The sequence below is a fragment of the Herpailurus yagouaroundi genome, unplaced genomic scaffold (genome assembly GCF_014898765.1).
Source record: "Herpailurus yagouaroundi ecotype Mexico unplaced genomic scaffold, PumYag 483, whole genome shotgun sequence".
Classification (NCBI taxonomy): domain Eukaryota; kingdom Metazoa; phylum Chordata; class Mammalia; order Carnivora; family Felidae; genus Herpailurus; species Herpailurus yagouaroundi.
The window spans coordinates 880,769-903,716 of record NW_024412700.1 but is presented as its reverse complement, the minus strand read 5'-3'; the positions used below and the strand labels follow the sequence as shown (position 1 = coordinate 903,716).

Genomic DNA, 22,948 nt, shown 5'->3' with positions numbered 1-22,948 from the left:
TTTTGGTTCGCATTTCCCTAATGACCCATGTTGTCGGACATCTTTTCCTGTGCTTCTTGGCCGTTTGTAGGATCTTCCTTGGGGACGTTGTCTGTTCGCATCCTGTCCCTGTTTTGAAGCTGGGTTGTCTTTTCACCGTGGAGTTTGAGAGTTTGCATGTAGTCTGGATACAAATCCCTTATCGGCGACACGGTTTGAAAATATTTTCTTCCGTTCTGTGGGCTCTCTTTCACGTTTTTGGTGCCTTGTTGAAGCCCGCCAGGTTTGAGTTTTGAAGAAGTCCAGTGTCTCTGTTTTTGTCTTTTGTTGCCTGGCCTTTTGCGGTCCCGTCCCAGAATCCGCAGGACACGTCAGAGCGCTCGGAACGCCCCCACGTGAGGACGCGTGTTGCAGTTTCGTGTCGATATCTCGCTGAGGCCGAGGCCCTTAAAGGAATAAGGAAGACATGAGATGGCCCAGTGTCGGTTTGTACGTGTCCTCGGCTGCGGAAGTTCTTTTCTTTCTCTCGTATTTGCTTTACCAGACTTCCTAGCACGGTCATCGCGGGGAGATGGGATGTTTGCCGAGCACCTACCGTTCATCAGGATCTGTACTAGGTCTCGTGAGTCGGATGTTGTCCCAGCCCCACACCCACTTACTTGTCCGGCCGCTGTTTGATGTGCTTACCAGTGCCCTCCTCTCGGGACCGCTAAGCTGCCTCTCTGACCCTCGGGACCTGTCTCGAGGCTCCATGGGAAGGAGAAGCAGGTCTTCCCACGAAAGCATGGAGACCCACGGACGAGGAATTGTACTCATTCCGGGCTGGGGCTCTTCCTCGGCAGCAGGGGCTCATCGCCACTCGTTGAAAGAGTAGTTGGTGCCCAGAGCCCCCCGATCCACCTGTTCCCTCCTCCGTTCTAAGGTGAGCTCATGAATCATTCCTTGAGCGTTTTTGGAGACTGGACGAGAAGGGCGGGTAGAGCAGTGCGCAGCAGGGTTCACTGCACCTGCTACGGGGTGGGCAGCCGGCACAGGCTTCGAGTAGCCTCGGGGGAAACAGCCCTGGGATGGGTGCCCTGGGGCTCCCTGGGGGTGTAGGGGCCTGGTTTGGAAGCCATGCCAGAAAAGGCTACAGGAATCTAGGTTTCAAGAAGTCTCTATTGAAATGTGTGTTAGGAACAGCTGTACTTTCCCCCAGGAACTGGCTTATTTTCTCTTTGCGTAAAATGAGCACCTTGGTAACCCGTTGTGTTTTTATCTTTCTTGGTTTGCTGCGGGGCTCCTCGAACGTGGCTGTACATTAGGCTCACCCGAGGGGCATTTAAAACTCCCCAAGTGCCGGGGCGCTTGGGTGGCTCAGTCGGTTAAGCGGCCGACTTCGGCTCAGGTCACGATCTCACGCTCCGTGAGTTCGAGCCCCGCGTCGGGCCCTGTGCTGACAGCTCAGAGCCTGGAGCCTGTTTCGGATTCCGTGTCTCCCTCTCTCTGACCCTCCCCCGTTCATGCTCTGTCTCTCTCTGTCTCAAAAATAAATAAACGTTAAAAAAAAAAAAAATTTAAAACTCCCCAAGTGCCTGGCCGCACCCCAGGTGAATTGGATTAGAAACTCTGAGACCAGGTACTGAGGGTTTGGGGTTTTTCTTTCTTCCTCCCTTCCTTCCTTCCTTTCTTTCTCCCAGTTCCCCAGATGATGTGCATCTGAGGTTGAGAGCCCGTGGGATACAGGGGGTTTGGAGCCAAACGTATGACTTGTCTTTAGTGTTCCCCCCCCCTCACCACTGCTTTCCCCATTTCTCTGGCTTCAGCTTCTCATCTTAAGCTGTCTCTGATCCTGATTTCCGTTGGCCGATGGGCAGTTGAAGTGGCCTTTGGTTTTAAACGTGATCTTTCAGGGCGCCTGGGTGGCTCAGTCCGTTAAGCGTCCAACTTCGGCTCAGGTCACGATCCCAAGTTCGTGGGTTCGAGCCCCGTGCCGGGCTCCGAGCCCACATCCCCCACTCGTGCTCTGTCTCTATCTCTCAAAAATGAATAGACGTTAAAATAAATAAATAAATAAACGTGACCTTCCGTGGCCACGGTCTCTGCCGTAACGCACGTTTGCAACGTTGGGAAAACATTCTGCTGCATGAAGGGATGAATGAATGCAGTCATTAAAAAGAAGACAAAATACAATTGCAGTGGTGTTTTGTGTATCTTTAAAGCCGTGTTTTATGAAAAGTGGGTTTGTTTGGAGGAGGAAAAAGAGATACATGGGGAACGTTCTAGAAATTCCAAAGGGCCCTTCTAGATCTCGGTAGATTTGGGGATGTGGTGACCCTGGTATTTATCCGTAAGTTCACTTTGAAATTTTGTTTTCACCTACAGTAATTACTTTTTCTTGATAAACCTACATCCCTGACTCTCTTCTTGTTTGATGATTAGGGCTAACTTTCATCAAATAAATGAAACACAGAGGAAGGGAAAGGTGGGCGGGAATTTCCTCTCTTACCAAGGGGCCGGAAAATGGACGAAGTTAATGGAGCTGGAGGTCAGGGGAGACGGAAAGGGGAGGTCGGGCAGTGGGTGTGGGAGGTCGGGTCGGTGGTGTAGATAGATACACGGATGTGCACACGATCTCCGGGGAGGGGGTGGGGGTGGGGGCACAGGGAGAGAGCCTCTGTCTGTCAGGTGGACCAGCTGTCCGGGTTCACTGGGGACGGAAGATTTCTTGGAAGGTGGGGCTTTCTGTTTTAAAACCTGATCAGTCCTGGGCAAACCGAGAGGAAGTTGATCACCGCATCCACTGGCCAAGGATAAACTGATTGCTTGGTTACTCATTTTTGTTTGGAGGCAGTTATGGGCAGGAAAGGGAAGTGAAGGAGTCCTGGGGTGGGGGGCAGGAAGTGTGGCCTGGCTCGGCGTGGCATGGAGGTGAGGTTCCAGGCTCTCTGGTTCTGGGTGTCCCTTTACGTGACGCATTTGTTCTGAGGACGGGATACACCAAACAAATCCCCATCGAAGGCTGGGGCCGAGGAGACCCACAGAGAGAGACAGACAGAGACACCTGTCTCGGCTGCATTCTTTTCCCGAAACTAGGACTTCACCTTTGTGCCCCTGTCCCCCGTGGGCCTGGTGCGTCATGAGGGTCTAGTATGTGCTTGTCAGAGTCACTCAGCCAAGAGAAAGCACGTGTCTGGTGTCCGGCTCTACGTTAAAGGTTGTATTTATGGAAAGGTTCGGCTCAGGTCATGATCTCAAGTTCGTGGGTTTGAGCCCCGCGTCGGGCTCGGTGCTGACAGCTCGGAGCCCGGAGCCTGCCTCGGATTCTGTGTCTCCCTCTCTCTCTGCCCCTCCCCTGCTCGCGCTCTGTCTCTCTCTGTCAAAAATAAGCAAACATTAAAAAAATAAATAAATAAAGTATCAATAATTGGGGAGTAATAGAAAATGAATTTGCTGAATCGTGCTGTGTGTGGGTTCAGGGCCGTCTCCGAGAGGCCCTTTCAATCCAAACTTGATTCGAATAGCGTGACAGGGTGCGTAGGCCAAGTAAACAACATTTTCAACCACAGCAAGTTACGCTGAGCTCATACAGGGCCAGGGAAGGGGCTCGGAAGACAGAAGGAGGGGCAGAAAAACAGCGGGTGCGCGTCAGCGAGGCGATGCTGGGGTCACAAACGATACAATGACAGCGGTCTCTTTCTCTCCCCGGCTGTGTGTCCCTCGTGGGCAGCCGTGTCCGGTTTGTTCTGGGCACCCGGGCTGAAGCAGCGATCCCTGAGTCCTTGCTGTCAGAGGGAGAAGAGACGATGTTGGAACACGGGACATCTTCTGAACCTTCCCTCGGGAAGCGGCATGCGGTCCTCCTGAGAAGATCGAGCCGCGTGGCCAGGCCTGACGTCAGGGGTCGGGGGGGGGGTGCACACGAGGGATGTATGGCAGAGGGAGGGGCCCCCGGGGCCAGCAGTTACCACAGCCTGTACAATTGGCCACGCCTGAGGGCTTCTTGAAGTCGTCTGGCGTGCGTTTCACGCCCCTGGATGTTAACACAAGCAGCGTGATCCCAGCACATATATATGTTCTTAGAAGTTGGATGTCAGGAGACGGGCAGAATGACCCAGAGCAAAGCGCAGCCTGTGCTGTGACCCTTGACCTTAGCCAGATAGGAAGCTTCCAGCTGAGAAGCCTTCTGAGTCATGGGATATTATAAATATTCTGGACCGAGGGCGATTTACTGCGTTGCCCTTGAGCCTCCAAAGTCCAAGCGATTGCTTCTTAGTTTGCTCTGATTCAAAACCCGATTCCTTCTTCTTCTTCTTTTTTTTAATGTTTATTTATTTATTTTGAGAGAGAGACGTGGGGCTCGATCTCATGACCATGAGATCATGACTTGAGCCGAAATTAAGAGTCAGAGGCTTAACCATCTGAGCCACTCAGGCGCCCAAAACCTGATTCCTTCTTAAAGGGAAAGCTCACATTCCTGACTTCGTATTTCCCTTCTCAAAGGCACCTTCTCTTTTGAGTGCAGATCATGCCACGAATAAGCAGGCTTATTTCCACGAGCTGCTGGTTCTCAATTAGAGTGCATTTCAGTCCCCCGAACCCTTGTTCTCAGCCCCGGAAGTTCTTTCTTTTTTTTTTAATTTTTTAAAATGTTTATTTTTGAAAGAGAGAGAGAGAGCACAGCCTGGGAGGGGCACACAGAGAGGGAGACACAGAATCCCAAGCAGGCTCCAGGCTCTGAGCTGTCCGCACAGAGCCCGACGCGGGGCTCGAACTCTTGAACCGCGACATCATGACCTGAGCCGAAGTCGGACGCTCAACCGACTGAGCCACCCAGGCGCCCTGGAGGAGGTGCAGGATCGGGCTGAGGAAGCTCAAGAAACAGACGGAGGGGGTCACTTCTTCCCCCACTCCCTCCCCGGCCTCTGATGTCGCTCAGTTGTGAAGCTTCTGGTGAGGTGAGGCCTCTGACAGCCTCAGACGACATCTCCTCTGGTTCTGCAAAGGGCTGCGTGCCCACCACTGTGGTGAATACCCACAAAGCGGGGCCGGAGCCCCCCCGGGATTCATGTTACAGACCTTCCCTGCGGCCGGCCTGGCCCTGGCTCTCCCGCCTGTCACCGCAGCTCCTTCCCGGCCCTCGGGTGGCCTGTCTGGGTCACTAAGCCCGATGACGGGGCCGCGCCCTCGGTGAGCTGTTCTCCTCTGCCTCGTCAGCACACAGGCGAGCCAGCAAGTGGGGGACGACATGGTCACAGACTCGTGGATGGTGACCGGGCTCCCCGACTGGGCCCCGCGGCTCCTCGTGAGACAGGGCAGCGACGAGAAGTCTCTGGAAACGAGAACGTGCGTAGAAGCTGATGGGGGGGACGGGGCCGGTGGAATCGAGTCAGAACAGTCATTGTTGGTGTGCAGAACCTAGCCCCGGGCTACCCGACGTAAAACCTCTCTTCGTCAACTACTGGGAACGCTCAGCAGTTGGGGGAATTCAGTAGAAGGGCCTGCCGGGCCAGGACCCTCAGTGCCGTCCCTGCATTAAGTGACAACTTTAACAGAGTGGCAATGAGTCTTCGAGGCACGAGAAGGGGACTGTCACTAAACCAGTGGGGGCAGCCCCCACACGTGCCGTCACTGAATCAGCCCCCGTCCCGCCGAGCTACAGTGAGTCGGCCCCCACAGGGGGAGGGCCTCTGGGTCAGGCAGGCTAAGACACACATTAAGATCACGGAGCGAGACAGTAGGGAACGGATTCAAACTCTGGTCCTAAAGCCAGTGGGTCCCCGTGGAAGGTACTGACCCGCGTTTCAATACCTAGGCTTATTCCGGTTAAGAAAGGAATGGGGCGCCTGAGTGGCTCAGTCGGTTGAGCGTCTGACTTCGGCTCAGGTCACCATCTCGCGGTCCGTGAGTTCAAGCCCCGCGTCGGGCTCTGTGCTGACTGCTCAGAGCCTGGAGCCTGTTTCAGATTCTGTGTCTCCCTCTCTCTCTGACCCTCCCCCGTTCATGCTCTGTCTCTCTCTGTCTCAAAAATAAATAAATGTTAAAAAAAAAATTAAAAATGAAAGGAAAAGCCCATCACAAAAGCCCACGTGGTGAATGACTCCATTTATAGGAAACGTCCCCCAAGGCAGGTGCACAGACACAGAAAGTAGCTCAGCCGTCGCTGGGGGCCGGGGAGGGGACAGGGGCGTGGAAGTGATGGCTCACAGGCATGGGGGTTCTTTCGAGGGGTGGGGGCGGGGGATGAAAATGTCCCGAAATTGGCTGTGGTGACGACTGCACAGCCCTGTGAACAGACTCAAAACGATTTAACGTGCACTTTACACGGGCGACCTTATTGTGTGTGGACTCCGGCTTGATAAAGCTGTTGAAAAAATGGAGGGGAAAAAAAAGCAAGTGTCTACATTTGCTGGGGTGGCTGTAACCAAGCACCACACGTGGGGGCTTGGGGGGTGGAACCACAGAAATCTGTCCTGTCCCAGCTCTGGGGTCAAAAGTCTGAAATGCAAGCCTGGGCAGGGCCCTGCTCCCCTGAGAGCCCTCGGGAGGGTCTGTCCCAGGCCCGTCTCCTGGGTTCCTAGATGGCCGTCTTTCCCGTAGCTCTTCCCTCTCTACGAGTCTGTCCGTGTCCAAAGTTCTGCTGTTTGGTAAGGACACCAGTCGTATTGGACCAGGGCCACCCTAGTGCCCTCACTGTTACTTGATTACTTCTGTAAAGGCCCTCTTTCCAAATAAGGTCACATTCGGAGGTTCCGGGCAACAGACTGAGCCGCCCGGGAGCCCCGGTACAGAATTCCTTCAACCGACGTCCTGGATACGCGAACCTTCTTGTTCTTCCAACTTTCATGGGGATGTCTGCAGGCAGGTGCGCACCAGGGCCACACCCGGCCATGTGGGAAAGCTGGCCTGCACCCCAGTGCCCGTCACCAGCTGGGGCCCGGGCTCCTGCCCCCCGGCGATGCGAGGTCATGCAGCCGAGGCACATTCCTCCTGGCGTGGGCGCGGGAGGAGACGGGGGTGATGGGAGCTGAAGACCGGGTTCCTGTGAGGTGTCCTAAGGACACTTAGGTGCCCACGGTGACGCCCCGCGCTTGGCAGAAGCTCAGCTTCCCCGAGCTGGTAAATGTGGGAGCCCGGTTGTTTTGGTCTTGCTCTGTTAAATCAGGGCTGCAGTTTTTTTTGCCGTGGATTCGTTGTTCCGTCCGTCCCGTCGAGCCATTTGCGAGAAAGAAGGGAGCCTGACTGCCTGGTGGGGTGGCTGTCCCTGTCCCCCGCCCCCCGGCACCCCATCACTGACTGGGGCGGCTGGCCACGTCCTACCGGCCCACTCCCCACCCCCCAGCCCGGAGTCCCGTCCTCTCTGAGCAAACTGAACACCCATCCGTCGAGCTCACCACACGAACGTGTTCTGGACCGTGTTCAGCTTCTCCTCTGTCCCCGTGGGGCCGCAGCAAGGTTCGCGCCAGGTAAGGCTCACTAAACGGTGGTCGGTGGGTTGGGGAGAGGGGGCGGCAGTCTCCAAGCCCTCCTCCTGGCCCCACTGCCCCTTCCGTTGCTGGAGGCTTCGATGGGCCCCCACAGCCCGGCTCCAGCCCCCGCCCCACCCCGCGGGCCTGTGTCTTGATTACCTGCCACCATTTCCTACTTTGCCTTAAGGTTCGGTGTCGGTGGCTGTCTCTCCAATGGCAGCTGTCGTAGCGTGAGAGGCCACGTGGGGCCCCTTTGACATTGGCGTCCCGTGTCGTTGAAGCGGACTGCACTGCCTCCTGGGCTGCTGGCTCCCATCAGCTCCCAGGCCCCGCACACGTCCTTGAAACTGAGCCGGCGCTTGCTCAGTGCACATGTGCGCCAGGCAGGGTCTCTGTCTGTATCTAGAAGACGTACGTGCCCACGCAACGCCCACGGCAACCCTGTGGGGCAGGGGCGGTTATCGTTAATCCCCATTTTACAGAAGAGGAAATGGAGGCCCGGAGAGGTTCGGTGCCTGTCCGAGGTCTCAGTGCCAGGAAATAGCAGAACCGGAATTTGAACGCGCAGAAAAGTAGCAGCCGCGTCCAAGGACGGGTGAAGGCTCTTACCCTCCTCCGCCGTATGCCCAGGGAGATGAATCCAGCCTGAGAGACGACACGCTTCGGGGCATGGTTAGAGAGGGCAATCTGGAGGGAAAAATTGCTTTGTGCCCCAGTGTGATTTGTGTTGGTTTCAGTTAAATCGGGGAGCCTGGTGTGTGTGAGGGAGCTGCCTGCTCTCTGCCACCTGGGCAGCCCAGAGCCTTCTGTTCAGCGGTGCCTTTGAGGCGATTTTAGGTCACAGACGTTCAGAACTAGAGCACCTGCCTGAGGTGGCCAAGCTCAGCCCCTCAGCGTTCAGCTGGGGATGTACCCAGCCCGGCTTCGGGCTTAAATAGAAGATCTGGTTGCTGCAAGCCTTCCAGAGCCTTCCGGAACCTTCGCAGAATGTCCAGCGACCAAACAGGGAGCACATACTAGGGAGCCTTACAAATTCCAGGACCCTCTCCCGTGCCTCTTTTTCTTAACCCGCTCCTGCTCGCCTCTCAAACCCTCAGCTTCAACCTTGCTCTTTTCACAGAGCTCTTTTTTATGACTGTCTTCCAAAGTAGCCACTTCCTTCTGGAAACTTCTGCAGAGGTCGCCGTCGGTACCACGTGAGGTATGACATTGACCCTCAGCCTGCTTTTCCTTGTCTCCATGGCTTTCCTCCCAGGCGGGACTCGAGTCCCCGAGGCTGGGGGTCTGTCTTCTGTTTCTTTTGTGTCTTGTAGTCGGGGGCTCCGTGCCACGGTGTTTGTCGTTGAAAGAGGGACCACCAAGAGGTCGAGCGAGAGCTGCTGGGTGGAGGGCTGTGGGAACCTTCGACAGACCGAGGGAGCATTGTGTTAAGGGAGAAGCGCGTCCTGCTCTTAACTACAAAAGGAAAGAGGACGACGGGGGCTTTCAAGTGCCGGGCCATTTGTCTTGAAGGTGAGGCCACGAGTCCCGGATGGCAGGCTCCTGCTTTCTGGGTCTGAGGAGAGCCCTCCTTGGTCGGCCAGTGAACCTGGGTGAGATTCAGTTAGATTTCGGGCAGTATTCAAAATACCGTGTACTCCTCGGAGCTTTGGGGTGGGCCCTGGAAGTTAACGGGATGGATGCTGGAGGAACCAGGCAGGGGGCATGGGAGGGTCTTTGTACGGGCGGGTGGGCTCAGAGCAGACCCCGAGAGGAGGAGAGGTCCGTGTGGGCTTTGGTAGACAGATACCTAGACGTGTGTGTGTGCGTGCGTGTGTGTGTGTGTGTGTGTGTGTGTGTGTGTTATTGACCCCAAGGCCGTCGGTGAGCCCGCAGTGTGCATCACCTTTTTGGCCGCCAGCACCACTGGCGAATCCTTCCCCTCCCGCCATCTGTTCTTTGCACCGTGTGCACCTTGGACTTGTTCAGACAGTCAGGAGAGGTCACCACGGGGCCGCACGAATAAGCCCAGCCTTCCAGCAGGCAGGGCTGAGCCCTTGCTGGTCAGCTGCTGGCCCCCTCAGCACCCAGCTGGGTGGCCCGGGGCACGACACAAGGGGTCGCGTGGGATTTCGAGCTCATATACGTATTGGCTTAGCTGAGAGCTGCAAGTCCGTTGTTGGGCAGGTGACGGGTTCCAGCCCACGCACACGCAGTCAGTATACACGGGGCTCCCGTGGATGGGGGGCTCGGGACCCCGCTCCACACTGGGGGCTGGGGGGTGGGCCCTTGGGGCCTGGGCGCAGTCTCCCCACACGTGCAGCTCCACGCAGTAGCCTGTCTCTGAAGACTTTCGAGAGTCCAGAACTTGGTTGCGAAAGTTAGAGAAACGGTTACCTGTTGAGGGGTTAGGCTGGGTTTGGGTTCCTCTCCATTAAAAGCAGGGCAGGAGAGCCCAAGGGCTCCACATGCGTTTACAGTCCCAGACCTGCCGAGCTTCTAGGTCGCCTGGCCGGAGGCGTCAGGCTGTTTGTAGGAATGAGATTCCCAGGTCAAGTGCCACCGCCGTCAACATCCCTGCTTGACCCTGTACGTCTCTGACACCGTTCCCAGCGGATGGCTAAGTCAACACGGTGCCGAGGCCTTCCCATGTCCCCTCTTCTGGGCTGCCGAGCTCCTGAGTGAAACACAAGTGCAGCCAGTGTGGCCAGGAGCTGGGCACTGGGCCCAGGGAACCCTTTGGTTTCAGTGCCTTGGGCTTCTCTGGGCAGAGATCTGGCCGGTCCCAGGACTGCCACCCGGAGCACAGGGCCGGCTGCGGCCACCTACGGAAGGAGGGAGATAGGCTTTGCTGGGCGGCCGCCGTCGGTCGTTGGGTTTCCACAAGTGGGGTGACGCATAGACCTGGCGCCGTGGTCAGCGTGGACGTGGGGCCGTGGGGCCCTTTGCTGTTAGGGCTGTGGCTGCATTCCTGCCGCGGCGGCTCAGGACGAGCTTGGCATGCGGCATGTGACATCTAGGCTCGCGGCTGGAGGCGGCAGGGGACTTGGCAAAGGGCCTATGCTGGAACCCCGGTCTGTTACCCGTGACCGGGGACAAGGCACCCTTCTACTCACATGTGACGCGTGTTTCCAGTCCTCTGTGGCACTCACACAGCTGAGGTAATGCAGGGAACGGTTTGAGGTTTTCCTGCCACGTTTCCCTGGTTATTTGTAGCCTTTGAAGGCCTTGCTCTGATATGCTGCGATGTACTCTCACCAGGACCCGTGACTCCGTCAGATCACATCTGACAATAATTCCCTTCTTGCACGTGCAAGAGTCTGTCTCCCTGTGTATAAACCTTCACGTGCTTTGTGGATTTGCTTGGGGACCCCTAAAATGGGACTTTCCAACTTCAAGAGGGAGCGTATCCTCTGCTTTTTTTTTTTTTTTAACATTTATTTATTATTGAGAGACAGAAACAGAGCACGAGCAGGGGAGGGGCAGAGAGAGAGAGGGAGACACAGAATCCGAAGCAGGCTCCAGGCTCCGAGCTGGCCGCACAGAGCCCGACGCGGGGCTTGAACTCACGAACCACACGATCATGCCCTGAGCCCCAGTCAGACGCTCAACCGACTGAGCCACCCAGACGCCCCGAACCCTCTGCTTTTTAATCACACGAGCAATGAACGAGCCCCTGCCCCAGAAAAACCAGAAGATGCAAATAAGCAAAAATAAACAAGTAAAAGGGGGTGTGGGCCTGTTAGCACGGTGTGGAGCACAGTCAGGCTCGCGACTGAACGCACCCGTGATCAAATCCAGGCATTGCGACTGACGTGTTCGTAACCTTGGCAACTCAGCCCCTCTGAGTGACAATTTCCTTATTGATTAAAAAAAAAAAAAAGTATCATTTTACCCATTTACCTCTTGTGCAAGTTGAGATAGCATATGTAAATACCCTAAGCACTAAAAATATACTCAAGAAATCGATTCCGAGGGAGAGTCCGGGTAATAACCTATAGAGGTCAGGAAAGGGCATGGGGAGCGGTGCGAGACCCATCAGGATTTTGATGGAAAACCAGCCGTGCGGAAGTGTAGAGGCAGTTGTGTGCAGGCGTGGGGGTGCTGAGGGGCCGGCGAGGACTCTGGGTGACAGCTTTCTGCAAGCCTGAGCGGTTGGAAGGTGGGGTGGCTGTGGGCCAGGCTCTCACGGGTCTGATTTCCCTTCCTGCAGAACGTGGTCTGTTCTGTAGGTAGTATGGAGCTAGCCTTCTGGTCGTCTTGTTTTGGTTTTGCATTGTCTTTTTTTTTTTGGTCTGGGGAGGGTGCTACGGGTAATGCTCAGAAAGCCGTGTTTACGAAGATTAATTAGCGCAGGGGAAGTGAGTCAGAGGGGATGGGCCACAGGCAGGAATATCCCCAAGACCAGAGATTGGGCCGGCAGTGGTCTTCCGGTGTTCTACAGAGGTCTTTGATCTCCTGGCCTCTCCTTTAGGAGAGCTGACCTGCGCTCTCTAAGGCAGGGGTGGGGGTGCGGGGGAGGGTGGCGATCGTGGAAAAGCTCCAAGCCAGAAGAGGAAGCAGGGTTCGCAGGGTGCAGCGGAGAGTTTCGGAGTGGCAGTGGCTGCAGGTGAAAACGGTGACCGTATTTGTGGCTGGGAGCTCGCAGGCTGGAGCGGGGCTGTTTGTGCGCCTCGATCTCTACTGCATAATGACGCCGGGGACCCGAGACGTGGAATCGCTGGCAGTCAGGGCTGCACAAAGTCGCTTACACCCCCCGTAAGTCATGCACGGGCACTTGTCTCCCAGCGCACTGTCTCCAAAGACCGACAGCAGCTGCCCAGCTGCTCCAACTTGTCTCCAAGTTGAACACTTTGGATGGTGAAACCCAGCTTCCCTGGCATCTCCAGCCATTCCAAGCAAAACTAATTAGGCTTTTTCCGCAGGCCTATGTGTATGCTTTGGAATAAAGTGCACAGAAAATAAAACAAGCCCAGCTAACCCAGCGAGGCTAGTTCCAGAAGCAGCAGGAGAAAATATTGTGGTTGGCTGGGTCGCCGGTGGACCCCGAGTGCCGGAGCCAGGGGGTTGGCCGCAGGGTGACGGCACTTTGCTCATCGCTAAATGGTACCAGCTTCTTGCTAAACCGTGAGTTTACACTAGTACAGCCCGCTGGTCCCAGAATGATCCCGTACATCCCAAGTTGCCGCTTGTTTGTGTCCAAATGCTTCCTCGTCCGTTATCCCAACAGCAGCCCTGAGAGACGGACAGGGAGATTGTTTTCTCGGAGGGAGACCTGAGGTTCAGAGAGATGGTTTGGATCCGAGCTGTTGTCCCAGAATGTGTGTGTTTAGGTCCGAGAGGGCCCGGAGGTCCTTTAGGTAACGCATCGCTCCTTCCTCAGGCAAGAAAACAGTCCGGTTCAGGTGACTGTCTCAGGTCGGCTCAGCTTTCCCGGTGCCCAGGGAGACCCTGGCACTGTGCCCACGCCTGTGATCTCTCTGGCCTCAGAAGGGACCATTGGATAAACAGTGACTGCCCCATACCCTCTGGGCAGAAAGTGACCTTAAGAAAGCCGCAGGCTTCCAACCCTATTAGAAGTTTCCTGAAGTCCCAAACTCTTAGTCAGTTGCCTCTTTGTTCATGAGCCTTGGAAGCCATGTGACGTTACTTTCTCCCTATGAAGCTTCCCGCATACCTCCTCCGCATCCATTCTACCCTGCCTTTCAATTAGCCCCCCTTTCTGGAACCACGGATCTGCCAGCTAAAGCCTGTCATAGAATCAAAGAATAGATTCTTCAAAGACTTCTCCTCCGCTTGAATACCTGTAGCAATGAGTCGCTCGCTATCTTTCGAAGCAGTTTCTCCATCGCCAAAAAGTTGAAGTCCTGAGTAAATTTTATTTGAGGATAACCATTGCAGGGTTCTGAAGTGAGGACCCTCATTGTCTCCTTAAAAAAAAAAAAAAATAATATGTATTTTTTTTAAGTTTATTTATTGGGGGGGGGGAGGGGCAGAGGGCAGGAGAGAGAGAATCCCAAGCAGGACCCATGCTCAGCGTAGAACCCAACTCGAGGCTTGACCCCACCAACCGTGAGATCGTGACCGGAGCTGAAACCAAGAGTCAGACGCTCAACCCATTGAGCCACCCAGGCACCCCTCTCCTTTAAAAAATAAAAATAAAATAAAAAGATTTTTAAAAATGTTAAGTAATCTCTACACCCAGCGTGGGGCTCGAACTCACAACCCTGAGATCAAGAGTCACGCGTACCACGGACCGGGCCAGTGGGGGGCCCTAGCCTCATTTTCTCCTGATCCATTTTCTTACCAACCGGCTTGCACGCTCCCGGGGAAGCGTGTTCAGGGTACTTGGGATTTGTTGTAATCAGGTAGGGGAAGACATCCACATGACTGTCGAGAAGGAAGGAGTCTCCCATGCTCACGGATCCCTAGAAACAGGAGGCACGTATGCCACGCCGGACCACGCAGAGAGGCACCAGGCTGGGTCAGGAGGCAGAAGGCGTGAGAGGGAGGTGGAGGCAGGAGGCTCTATCGCGGTTTCTGCGGGAGGGAACGCGTGAGGCAGGGTAGGGGGTTTGGGATTGGCTGGGCTCGGCAGGCTCTGGGTCCGACGGCCGTCCCCGGCTGTGCGGGCCCTGCATCCAGGTGGTTAGTGTGCCAAGCATGGTGGCTCAGAGCGCGAAGCTGTTAGAGGAGCTCAGGTTGTGTGCACTCTGGATGGGCCGTCGTGTGTCTGAGGGACGTGCTCCCAGCTGAGCCGTGCACCCTCTCTAGGGAGCGGCTCGCCCGCGGAGGGCAGTCCCACCGGGGTGGGGGGGGGGGGGGGGGGGGGGGGCCCCGATGTCAGAGCGTCAGGATTACAGATAATAAGACAGGGTTAAAAAAGGCGAGGCCCGTACTGCCTTCCAGATGTGTCTGCAGGTTGTGCGGGTGGGGCTGAGGGACCGGGTTTCCCATGGGAATTTCCCTAGCAGAGCCTTCGGGAAGGGCCTTCGCCAGTATTCCTGCCGGAGAGAAAACTGCATCCTCCGTAGTCCAAGGGCGGGGATCCCCAGGGAGTCGGGGTTTCTGCAGCCACCGAGCCCTTCGCCCCGAAGCTCGCAGGCCTGGGCGGAGGGGGACAGCCCAGGGGGCTCTGCCGGCCTCGGGGCCGCGGGCCCGGATGCCGCCGGCCGCTGCTGCTGCATCATCGTCGGCCTCTGCTGCCTTCGCTTGTCCTGCCGCCTGTCTTTTTAAGAGACCTGGCTCGGCCCTCCCTCCCGCTCCCTTGCTGTGTAGTAAGGAGTCGCCTCCCCGGCAGCCCCTGGCACAGGTGGTGATGACAGCTGGCTGCAGTCCCGTCGCTGAGGGGATCTGCCCGCGCTCTGCCTGCGTGTTGAGCAGCACACCCGCTCCCCTCGCCCGCGCGGTGCCGGGCCGGCTCATGCTGTCTGCCGTCCGCTTGGTGCGCCGCTCTGGAGACTGGGAACACGCCCAGCCCCGGTCCCCATCTGTTGCAGACGGGCAGCGGCGGCGGCTCGGGGAGCAGCCGAGCCCTGCAAGTCGCCTGTGCTGAGGGGGCCGGGAAACCCCTTCTCTCATGGGCCTCTGGAGCAGGCGGCAGCATCCGTCAGAGCTGGGAGCCCCGTGTCTGCGGCACCAGCGTCCTGCCGGCCAGCGTCGTGCACCTGCCGTCAGCGCCCGCAGGAGGCGACCTCCGGGACCCCTCGGGGCCAAGTAAGCCGACCCCCGGAGCCGGATTCCCGAGCGCGTGATGACTGTGCGTTCCCGGGTGTGCGGCTCTCCCCCCCACCGCCACCCCTTCTGACGCTTTGTCTCCTCCGTCTGCCAGACTGATGCCGAACCGGCGCTTTGTTCCGCGGGGGCCTCTTGCTAAATTCAACACCCCCGGGCGGAGCTCAGTGCTCCTTCCCCACCTGGGCGCTGGGTGTTTGGTGCTTATGTAACTTTTCGTCGGGGTTTAAAGAGGATCCGTCGGGAAGGTGGTGTGAGTGTGGGGGCGTGTTCGCCGGCCGCCGTTCCCTCTCCGCGTTCTGTCCCTCCTCCCCCTGCCCCCGCGGGCCGCCAGGAGCCGGAGCTGCCCGGTCCTGAGTGTGGCTCTCGGCCCCACCTTCCCACCGCCGCCGCTGAAAGTTCCCTGCCGAAATCCTGGCGGGATCCACACGGGCTGCCTTTCTTTTCCTTCCGCCGGTCCCCGAGCCGTCACTTAGTAAATCTGTCCTGAACAGAAAAGGATGGGGATGATGTGGGAGCCTTTGGGCACCGCCCGTGGTGGCCTCGGAAGGCTCGCGATCGCGCACTCGCGTCTCCTGCCGGCCGAGGGTGAGCTCCAGGAGGCATACTTGTTGCTTTTAACTTACGGACAAGGCGTTGAAGAAACGGCAGCTGGGAGGGGGCAGACAGAGGGAGACATGGGAGATGTCCTCACCCATGACTGAGACAAGGCTTGTCTCGGGTGGGGAGGGGACAGCTGGGGGCCGAGCACCTGAGGCGGTAGCACCGCCCCCAGAAAGGGCTGGATTCGGAGGCCGCGCGGGCTCTCACCCCCACCTCTGCTGACACCTGGGTGGGGGGGTGGCTCACTGCTTGGAGCTCGCTGCTGAGTGTTTGGATCGCCCCCCACGACCCCCTCTGTAAGCCAGGGGCTACCCCGATCGGTCATGCGTGACCGAACTTCAGGTCAGAGTTTGTGTGGCTGGTACTTGAGTCCTGCTGATTGGGGGGGTTACCCAGCAGGGGTGGGGGCAGGAAAATAGGAGAACGAGGCTTGATTCTCTGCTTCTGGACTTACAGTCTGGGGGAAGGGGAGACACCGTATTAGACCGTTCAAGACTTGAGAAGCAGTAGAGAACCAGGCATGGGATTTCGGCAGGTACCCAGTGCCGAAGGCAGTGGACTGGCGGTCTGGGGGCCGTTGGGAGGGGGCAGTGCGGAGGGGCTGGGGCTCGGCAGGCTCCCCCCGGGCCTGGGGACAGCAGGACGCAGGCTTGTGCCTGAGTGCAGGGGAGACCCCAAAATATAAATGCAGGTGCCTTCAGGTGTGGCTAGGTACTTCTCGTACCTCGTGGGGGCAGAGGGGAGGGAAGCGAGCGGCCAGCCCACGTTGTGATGAGCAGATTGCCATTGGCCCAGTGCCCCGTGGGCTCCGTGCGCCTCTCGCCGGGCTGACTGCTGGCTCTGAGAGCAGCCCAGCTCACTCCCTGACCCAGAGAAGAGGAAACACACCCTTGAGTCCTAGACGCCAGGCACTGGTCATCCAAGATGAGTCCGATGCTTGGCCTTGACCTCATCAGTGAATAGTACTGGGTAGCCAGGGCTCCCTCAAAATGGAGGTTCTGATTCTGCATCCTGCTTTCAGCTCAGCTGTTAAGTAATGGAATCCCTCTTGGATTTTCCTGACCTCCGCACTGCTCTCTTTTCAAACCGTATTCTCTTTTCTTCCTTTAAAAGTGTTGAATTCTTTCCTCCACGGGATGCCCATAGTGAGGAGGCTTGACCCATACCTTCCAGCAAATCCCCTTAGTGTTCCCTCGTACTCAGCCTGTGGGCTAATATAGGTCCATGCCTATACTTTTTGTTTTATGCGTTATCTTATATTAGGTCGTGTTCAGTTCTCCTGGGTGGATTCGATTGATAAGTCCCTCCGGTCAGTTAAGGCTTTCATTTCTTAAAGGGATTTGCCTCCCTATCACCTGCTCTTAGCTTCTTATGCTTTGGTAAATATTTACTGACTATGTATTAGGCTCCAGGTGCCACAATGGGCATTTTCATGGATGCTGATGATCTGAACTCTCATGACGATCCTGGGAGGTTTGCCTCATTTTACACAGGGGGAAATTGAGGCCCTGTGAGCTTGAACTGTTTGCCGAGCTTACGTAGCCAGTAAATGGCAAACTGGGGTTCAGACTCAGGCCCTCCGACGCCAAAGTCCCCTGCTCCCACTGCACTGCATGGGCACGTGGCAAATGTCCAACAGTGAAAACTCGTGTATCAGCCGCCATCATGGCGTGGTGACCAGCGAGCCAACGGACCTAAAAGTATTTTCACCAATAAGGATCAGAAGGGTGATCTCTACTTACCCAAAAAGTCCAAGGGCCAGTTCCCAGCTTGTAATCGATGCTTCGTCAGTAGCTACCCTCTTCCCGTAGGTGAGTGGTCAGCTGTGGGATGCCCCAGCTGAGCCCAGAAGAATTTCTCTCCAAGCAGGGCCTTGAAGTGATTTGGTTTTCTGATAGAATTCTCTGGGTCTTATCACTTTGATTATTCATCAGGAAATCAAGGCTGGAGGGCTGTGGGTTCCACTGGGTTCTGGTGGTTCCCTTGTTGTGCTGGTCTGGCCAGGTCCCCACCTGTCCTTGGAGCTGGCCAATCCCGGCCCCCCCCCCTCCTGCCCCACCTGTCCCATGTGGACACGGCTGTCTATCTCAGTGTGGTCCCCCTGCCACCGCCATCTCCTGAAGGTCACAGCCGCACATTTACATGACCTTCCTGGAATCGTACATTCCTTTCTTGATTTCTTTTGGCATCTTTCACTCTAAGATCTAGTGTGTAGGGGGAGGTAGGGAGAAAGCAGAGGAAAACAGAGCCAGACTTGGGTTCTTGTTTTGATTTTCCTTTGCGAGTGAGGTGTGTGGTGGCGTTTTATTGCCTCACGTCTGCTTTTAAGGGGGTCTGCCGTCTGCTTGGTAAGAATGGCCTCATCTCGTTAGTCGCCCATGAGTTAGAGACTCGCCGTACAGATTCCAGTAAATAAGGAAACACTCAGCAGGTCGAGCAGACTCAGCTCTACCGTCTGCCCCCACAGCCGTGTTGGGGGGCTGGCAACATGGTGGCGGGGGGGTGCTCCAGGCAGCCCGAGGAGGGTAGAATGGAGGGCTGTGGAGTCAGGGGTTCACATCCTCCCCCAGGCTGGTCTGCCTTTTCTTTTTGGTTCAGGGCTGCTATGATCCGAGGGCCCCTAGGACAGGGTTTCGTTGTTTCTTGGAGAGAGAGCCAGGTGCTGAGTCGGGAGCTAAGGAGAGGTAAGAGGCAGTCCCAGGCCCCAGAAAACTCAGTGGGGCTTTTCCTTTTCGCACAACCCTCACAGCTCACGTATTTGACCTTAAGTGCAGGCGTTCTCTGTGATTTGCAAGTTCCATCAGCTGCGGCACATCCGGAGTCACATTTTCATGGCTGGAAGTAAACGTGGGGCTGACCCGTCTGGGCCCTTGGGGCCCTGGAGACTTCCAAGGTGGAGGGCGGAGCTGGGGTTGGCCTGCGTTCGGGGAAAGGTCGTGAGGGAACAGACAGAACGTTACCCTCACTTAGCGCAGGGACGGTCCACAACCCTCCCCTTGACCGGGAGCAGCTCGCGGAGTCGTCCGTGAACCATGTGAACCATATTGGGTGTGGGACCCTCTTGGGAAGGAACGAAGATGACAGAACCCAAGGTAGGAGGGACGAAAGCAAAAGGACTCCTTCCGGAAGAGCGTGAATCTGACCCAGGGCCTCACGGCTGCACCGCTGGTCCCTGCCCTCGGCTCCAGGGCCGGGGGAGGCAGGGGTCCTGGTGCTTTGCACAAAGCGTGGCCGGCCACCTGACGGCTAAATCCCGCCCACCACGAGCTTAGCAAAGCTTTGAGACGTGTCAAGACGGTTGAGGATTTTCGCCCATAGGGATCAAAAGGATGATTTCTGCTTACCCAGAAAGTCCAGTTAACCCTAATCCTGAAAGTGCCATCACAGGTAGCTGATCCGTCCCCTACCCAGCGTGGGCAGGAAACACGTGGTTCCACAAAGGTGAGCTTTCTGGATAACAGACACTCCTGAGAGGGTATGTGACAGGCTCAGAAGATGGAGGGGGGTTCCTATTTCGGAGTCAAGACTGAGCCGACCTGCCGTGTGTCCTGGGAGGGGTGTCTGCATTTTAGTAGCGAGCAGGAACGGTATGTTTGTAAGGCGCGGCAAATGAAGATGAGAGGGAAACTTCCAGTACCCAGACGCTGGGAGGGGGGGTGGGGGCGGGCCTGGCCAGGCGCCCGCACGGACCCCTCAATCACACGGGCTCTGGCCTCTAACAGGTGTGCGAGGGCCTCTTAATGAGGCGGCTGCTGCTGCACGAGTTAGGGCAGGGGGGGTGGAGGAGGGGCTGGGGATTCATCCCTTTGAACAGATTTTCCACTCCGAACCCCAGAGCCCTGTATCCCCTGGTGGGATTCGCCCTTCATGCGAGGCCAAGGCCAAGACCAGAGCCGGGCGCTTACCCAGCACGGCCAGGCCTGGCTCAGAGCTGGCCGCCGGCATCTGTCTCCACCCACTCGCTCTGACTCATCCCACACTTATCTGCTCAAATCACAGAGCCTTGAAATGCGCTTGCCGGTTGGTCTTCCAACAAAAACTCGGGGGGGGGGGGGGGGGGCACCCGGAGAGAAAGGCGGGTCCTGGAGGAGGAGAGGAGGGGCCTCGCTCCAGCAGGCCTGGGGTCCCAGAAGGGGCTCTGGGTGCCTCCCCGTGCAGGGCCCCGGGGACTCCTCCCTTGGGGTAGTGTCAGGACGCCCCTCCAGGCCTTCTCAGCGGCCACCTGGCGGCTCTCCCCAGAAGGGCTTGTTCCTTCTCCTGGCCGTGTAGACAGAGGGCACCGGGCCATGCCGCCGTATACAGGATTTGTTTTTCCCCTTCCTCTCCTCTTCTTCCCCAGATCCCTACTTGGTAGCCGAGGACCGTGCCCCACCCCACCCCACCGTCACCCCTGCGCCTGCTCTCTCCTAAGTGGGGAGGAAAGACCTCTGGCAATGGACCAGAGCCCCCAATGTTTCTCAGAGGGTGGCCTGGGGGCTTGTTAAAATGCGCATTCCTGGGTCCCACCCCTGCCTACTGACCGGGAAGCTCCGAGGCCCTTGGTAGCATCTTACACGCACTGAGGACTGGCTTCAGGCTGGAGAGAGGAATCTGGACTATCGACTGGGCTCATTCACCTGAAAAGAAGATTCTAGACCTTCTTGCCCAAGGTCTACCAAGATACCAGGTCTAACAGTTTCCCCCCAAATCGGCTTTCTCTAGTTTCATGCATGGGGATAGATAAGGAAATCATGGTGCAATTGCAAAAAAAAGTATATGAAAAATCCGAAGAGTATTTTTCAATAGTCCCAGATGCCTGGGGACTGTGGCTAATCCAGAGTCTCGAAAGCTGTGTCTTATTCAGAATGCTAACTGTCAAAAAAAAAAAAAAATTAGAGTACTATAAAACGTGCTTAACAATGAAATAAACCTGACATCACCCAGTCTTGACACTGCAGGTACTTTTAGGGTCTCAGTCATGCCACTTCGACAGAACCTGGAGTGCCAGTGAGTGGGGACGTCGGGTGGAGATAAGCCGGCTGTGGTCAACCTTCTCGATCACATTTAAATATCCCACCGTGGTTTCCGCGCTAGTGATCCCTAAACTAGCCACGTGGCTGGAGGGAAGGGGGTAGTTAGTAGTGGCAGGAAGTCACAGCCTCGGCCCCTGAGCGTCTCTGGGCACCCCCTCCCCCCCTTCCCCACTTCGAGGGCCTTCCTTTATGTCTAGGCTCCCTGTTCCCGTGGCCCCCACACTGGCCTGCTCCAAGCACTTTTTCTGCCTGGCCATCTCTGCCCCATCTGGATTTCTCTCCTTTCTCTCCTAGGCCTTCAGGGTCCTTTTATGAGATTAATAATCCAGTGACCTACCAGTTCAGAGAAGGGATTCATTTTAATGGGTTGTCTCTCATGGTTGTCATTTAAGTATTGCCTTGATCCAGATAAAGGGCCAGATAAAGGATCCAGAAAAAGGATAGGACATTTAAGCACCCACACAGGATTGTGACACCTCACATACTGGGGATTCACCTTTGGGAGAAACTGGGCTCTTGGTGTCCAACAAATCTCTCTTCCCTAGATCGGTAGTCACTGCATGTGTCTGGGCTGGGTTCTGGAACGTGACATGCCGGGTCTTCAGATCCCAGGTAAGGGAGGAAGGGACAACTGTGCCCCTATCTGACAAGTGTAATAAGGTGCTTTGTCACCAGGAGGGCGATTGAAACCAGAGAATTTTGCTGCGAATAAAGTGCAACTATCACCCACACTGCACAGCTGCTTCCTGAAAATTCTACTCCCACTGCATGAAAAAGCACACTCAATATTCCAGGATTAATAACGCAGACATCTTCCCTGTGTTCTGCAGATTGTGTGATTTTCTTTCTTTTTTTTTTCTCCCCTATGGCATGGGGATGGGTGGTGGCTGGTGGGGGTCACTCTGTGGTCAGATTTATTGACCTATAGTTTCCATGCAATAAAATTCACCAATTTTAAGTATGCAGTTAGGCAGATGGTGATGTGCCCAGGCATGCAACCAGAGCCATGTTCACGATGTAGGACGCGCCCTGTAGGTCCCTCGTGTCCCTTTGCATTCTGTCCCCTCCCCCAGCCCCATCTTGACACGGCAGAGGGGTGTGTGTCTTATCTGTGAATGTCCCGTATCTGGCACAATTCCAGACCCACGGACGCTACTTAAATGAATAAGTACATCAGCGGCTCTAACATACTAAAAAAAAAAAAAAAAAAAAAAAAAAAAAAAAATCCCCCCAAGACGCCTCTGTGGTTTCTCCCTTTCATCCTGAGTTTTAAAAGATTGTCTGATAAGCATTTGCTGCTAGCTTCTGCATTTAGCCAGTCCTGATAGCAGCCTCCTGATCAGCCGGAGATAATCAGTGTCATCAGAGCTGATGACATTCCAGGTGAAAGCAGGGGACTGTCCGTCCTCATTGTTTATGCGGCCATGGGCACGTGCGCGCTTCCTTTCCACGTTTTGAAACACTGGAAACGCCGCAGGAGCGTCTCACCCTAGACCGGAAGCCCCCAACCTACATCCCTCCCCGCCTTTCTGGGCTCAGTAACAACATGTTGCCCCTAAATAATGGCATCTTGCCTGTAAAATCAGGGAAGTGTTTTGATGTAATAGGCAGCATTTCCCCACAGTCTCTTTATATGTTAGCCCCTAGGTGTTCCACGTTTGCATATTTATGTATGTTAGCTCCTAATCTGGTAGGAACTCCTCTGATTCCCACTTTGTGGATTTGAAAACTGAGGTGCGGAGGAATTAGCTTTCACGAGATTACGTAGTTTTCTGGCCATCCATTGCTGTATCACAAGCCACCCCAAATTGAGAAATCTGGCTGGGGGTGGGGGCACCCAAGCGGCTCAGTCGCTTGAGTGTCTGACTCTTGATTTTGGCTCAGGCCACGATCTCAACAGTTCGTGGGATTGAGCCCTGAGTCGGGCTCCAGGCTGACACCTTGGGATTCTGTCTCTCTCTCTCTCTCTCTCTCTCTCTCTCTCTCTCTGCACCTGCCCCGCTCACATGCACACGCGTGCTCTTTCTCTCTCTCTCTCTCTCTCTCAGGATAAATAAATAAGCAGTAAAAAAAGAAGTATAGTTTGGAGTCATCACAGGTCTGGAGGTTGCCTGGCTCAGCCCAGCAGTTCTCACGTGGGGTTCCTCGTGCACCCTCAGCCAGATGGCGGCTGAGGCCGGAGCGCTCTCAAGG

At 56.0% G+C, this 22,948-nt stretch overlaps 1 protein-coding gene across 3 annotated transcripts in view; it reads left to right on the top strand.

The window, feature by feature from the left end:
- PRKAG2 (protein kinase AMP-activated non-catalytic subunit gamma 2) overlaps window positions 1-22,948 on the top strand; it is a 262,603-nt gene that overhangs the window by 31,482 nt on the left and 208,173 nt on the right. Inside the window, exon 1 of one of the 3 annotated variants that reach the window (XM_040464569.1) lies at window positions 15,015-15,122. The exons of the other annotated variants lie outside the window; for them this stretch is intronic. The gene's annotated coding sequence lies outside the window, so the exon portion shown is untranslated. Of the gene's footprint in view, window positions 1-15,014; window positions 15,123-22,948 lie in introns of those variants that run through there. 3 annotated transcript variants of the gene reach the window in all.